At 42.5% G+C, this 4,521-nt stretch overlaps 1 pseudogene; it reads right to left on the bottom strand.

The window, feature by feature from the left end:
- Nucleotides 1-3,266: 3,266 nt before the first annotated feature.
- Nucleotides 3,267-4,201, bottom strand: LOC100724126 (olfactory receptor 10P22-like; annotated as a pseudogene).
- Between the last annotated feature and the right edge of the window lie 320 nt (nt 4,202-4,521).

The raw sequence follows: 4,521 nt of genomic DNA on the forward strand, positions 1-4,521 counted from the left end.
CCTTAGTGCTTATTACTTTCTTTGGGGGGGGGAAGAATACAGTCAAATATGGCAAAACAAAGCTGTCAGTCAATACCAAGGATAGACGTAGCACATGGTGTAGAACAGAGTACAAGTTTATCCACAATGGTTATCAACGTTGTCCCTTGTTTCCTTAAAAAGAATTGTCTATCTTATTAGATATTATAAAGTTGGACAAAACAGTAGAGAACAAGACCAATAAAACTTAGGCATTGTAAACATTACAGGACTTCCAAAGAAGACAATAGTCAAACCAGAATGGGTATCTTAGTGAATCTTATTGTCTTCAAAGTAGTTGCCTATGTCTTCAAACTTGATACTATCATATAGAATGGAACAGAGTCTAATCAGTCAAAACAAGATCGTGGGAGTACTACAGGACTTCAAAACAAGTTAATAGGAAATCGAAAAGAGTTACTATTTATATATCCTAATTTTTTTGAATTTTTTCTTTAATTAAGACAAACATAAGAAATGACTAAATAATTTTTTTTGAAACAATAAGGGGGAGATTGAGATAAAACAGGACATAACAATATAACAATAGAGGTCACAGCATGACTGTTTCAATAACCTAGTACTTCACCACCTTATAACCTGACTTAATAGTAGTTACCATAGTGTCTTTTTCCTTGAAATATTTGGGTAAAACTTCATATACTCTAGCTTCAAATATTTTCATATCAAGAAGCCCAGAATAAAGCCTTTCTAATTAATGAGTGAAAACTTTATAAGGCTTCAAGGCCACCTAATGGGGAATCATGATTACCACATATTTTTATATATTTGAATCATTACTTACATTAGGGAAACTATTCGGTATTCACACATGCGAGATTGATTTATTTCACTTATGAGTATGGTCTCAAGCTGCGCCCATTTATTGATAAATATCTCAATGTGATCCTTCTTTATAGCTGAATAATACTCCATTGTATAGAAATACCACAACTTTTTTATCCATTCCTCAGTTGATGGGCACTTGGGTTGTTTCCAAGATCTGGCGATTACAAATTGTGCTGCTATAAACATAGGTGCACATAAATCACTGTGGTATGATGCTTTCAGTTCTTCTGGGAATATGCCTAGAAGTGGAATAGCTGGAATAAATGGGATTTCCAGTCCCAACTTTTTGAGAAATCTCCAGACAGATCTCCACAAAGGCTGTACCAGTCTACACTCCCACCAGCAGTGCAGGAGAGTTCCTTTTTCCCCACGGCTATTTGGAGTTCTAAAAACTTCACAATTCTAATGTCAGTTTCCATTCTCATGTTTGGGAAATTTTCATCTGTGACTTCTGTGAATTACCTTTTGATATCATTTGTGCTGTTCCCTTCTTTTTCATTTATCCCTATTAATCTTATGTTGTTTTTCTTTGCATCGTCTTGCAGCTGTTGAATTGTTATTTCCTGATTCCCTGTTTTTTAAAAAAGATCTTTCCTTTCCTGTTCACTAACTTCAATCTTGTCTTCGAGGTCTGAAATTCTATCTTCGCTTTCATTGAGTCAGTTTTTTACAGCTTTCAGTGGAATTTTTGATTTCCTGTATATCTCTTTGAATCTGCTTCATGCATTCTGTTTGTTTCTTAAATTGTTCATCCAGGAATTCTTTTTGTTTTGTTCCTCTAATTTTTTAACTGTGTCTTCTTTAGATATGTTTAGCATCTCTTTCATTAATTTTATCATTTCTTTTTTTACCAGGGAGATGATTTCTAGTTTGAATTCCCTGAAAGCTTCCTGGAGTTGCTTCTTTATTTCAGTTGCTATTATGTCCAATATTTCAGGTGTATGGCATATATTTTCTTCTATGTACATGGCTCCTAGGGTTTCTTGGGATGGGCTGGAGGTTTGAGATTGCGTTTTGATTTTTTGTTTTGTCATTTTTCTATATTTCTTTGTTTCAAGTGTTTTTCTAAGGCTTCCTCTGGATGTGTTGGAAATCATCTCCTATGCCCTAGGCTCCTGGGACTGAATGGAGGTTGCTGAGCATAGTCCAGTCAGGCCCTCAGGCCCTCCTGTGCTACCTTCAGTGTTCCAGGTAGCTGGGCAGGCACCTACTCACTGTGGATGGTGGGCTAAAGCTCTCCCTGGGCAAAGACCAATGCCCTGAAACTCACGTCACCTGCTCTCCACTCCCGTAATTGAAGAAGGTCACTGGGGGTAATCTACTCAGGCTGCAAAACCTCCCAAGGCGAGTCTAGTGTAGGTGGGCTCTGGGTGGGACCTTGAGCTCTGGGAGCAATGATCTTTTGGGAGGGGGGGAGCAATGATCTTAATACAGTCTCCTGGACTCTGAATGGGGAGCAGACTCACCCCAGCCACCAGCTGAGTTTCCAGGTTCCCAGTTCCAGAGAAGTTCACTGGACATGTCCTGGACAGGCCTAAAACCTACCAGGCAAGCATACCGTAGTGTGGCTGGGCTCTGGGCGGGCCCTTGAGCTCTGGGAGCAATGATCTTAACACAGTCTCCCAGGCTCTGGATGGGGAGCAGACTCACCCCAGCCGCCAGCTGAATTTCCTGGTTCCTGGTTCTAGACCATACCTGCTAATCCAACTCAGATATGAAAGAAGGTTGTGAACTTCTACCATAAGATCACAGGAGAAACAAACAGCAAGACTGAGGACAGGAGAAAAAGTTGAGCAAAGAGCACCAATATCTCAAAGATCTCAGGAGAAAGACTATCAGTAGCAAAGTAACTGAACAGATGCTGCCCATCTACAGCAGTACCAAGCAAAACTCAGTGCCTGAACTTCCAAATCCACACCAGCCACTCCAACTTGATTCATGTACTGTCACCCCAGACGTCCAGGCTGGACATCATAGCTGGAGGAAAGGAGCTTTTGTTGCAGCAGAGATGACTGATGCCAGGGAGAAGTTTGTAACAGTGAGCTTCTAGGAAAAAGGAGAAAAGAAATGTCCCAAGAATTATAACCCCAGGAACCCACCTGCATCCAGGGAAGACCATGAATTGCTAAATCACACAGCAGCCTTCTCTCCTCAATTTCCCTTCAAATGTGTGTTTTCCCAGCTCTGCACTAGTGGTCAACACAGGCAAAGCACGCAGCTCTGACAAGCATGTCTGTGCCTTGGATTCTTAATCTGGGAAGAGCAAAAAGGAGCCCAACACTTACAGTAACACACAACAGGCCAGATCCCTTGGACTGCAGATCCAATATTTCCCTTACATCTTAAAAGTGATCAGGAGTCAGGTCTTCATGCCAAGAATTCAGGAGAAGAGAGGAGTGTCAAGGGCTCCAGAGGTAACTACTCATGAGCCTTCTCATGGCCCCTGTGACTTCCTTGTTCCTCAAGGTGTAGACAAAAGGGTTGAATGTGGGGGTTACAGCTGTGCAGAAAACAGCAATTACTTGATCTGTGTCTGGAGAGGAGCCTGCCTCAAGCCTCAGATAAGCCACAGTTGCAGTCCCAAAAAAAGAGGATGATAAAAAGATGGGAGGAACAGGTAGAGAAGAGCTTTCAACATCCCTGGGATATTGCTACTCCAAGGATAGTGGCAAGGATACAGGTACAGGAGGCCACAATCAGCAAGAAGGAGGTCAGGATGAAGACTATTGTCATGGTAAGGTCACCTACTTCACCCTAGAAGGGTCTGGCAGTAGCCAGTCTCAGGACAGGCATGATGTTGCACAGAAAGTGGTGGATGGTACTGGCACCATGAAAGGGCAAGGTGAAGATGCAGATGGAGTGAACGGTGCTGGTGATAACACCCATGAGGTAAGATGCCTTTAGCATGCTGGTACACACTCTCTTGTTCAGTATAGTGTTGTAATACAGTGGCTGGCAAATGGCGGCATAGCGGTCATAGGCAATAGCAGTAAGAAGGCAGCAGTCAGCAATGTCAAAGAAGGCAAAGAAATACAACTGGATGAGGCAACTTGCAAGTGGGATGATGGGGTGGGGGACAGGAGATCTACCAGCATCCTGGGCATGATGGTGGTGGTGTAAAGGATCTCCACCAGGAAAAGGTGCCAAAGGAACATGTACATGAGGGAGTGGAGGGCAGGGTCAGGCAGCATGAGGTCGATGACAGGATGTTTCCCAGCAAGGTGATCAAGTACGTGCAGAACACCCCCCAAAACAGAGGAACCCAAAGGGAGTGAAAACCTGAGAACCCCAACAGAATAAACTCAGTCACTGTTGTGCCATTGTCCACCTCCATGTTCCCAAAGCTATACTGGCAGGATCTAATCAAATGTCTCTTTCCATGTACTAAAATAAATTAGAAATAGATCAAAGAACTAAATGTTAGAGCAGAAACTTTTAGCCTAATGGAAGAAAAAATAGGTAAAACTTCAAGTCATAGGCATGGGGAAGGACTTTCTGAACAGAAGCCTAATTCCACAGGAAATAGTATGGCAGTATGGCAGGATCTGTACTGGCATGCACTTACATGGGAAGTCAGGTAAAAACAATTGCTGGGGCAGGAAAGATGCCCGTGAACACTCCCAGCTCTCAGGAATAGGTTGGGTGAGTACCTGT

The sequence above is a fragment of the Cavia porcellus genome, unplaced genomic scaffold (assembly GCF_034190915.1).
Source record: "Cavia porcellus strain 051 isolate PalLab524CR breed Dunkin Hartley unplaced genomic scaffold, mCavPor4.1 scaffold_8, whole genome shotgun sequence".
Lineage (NCBI taxonomy): Eukaryota > Metazoa > Chordata > Mammalia > Rodentia > Caviidae > Cavia > Cavia porcellus.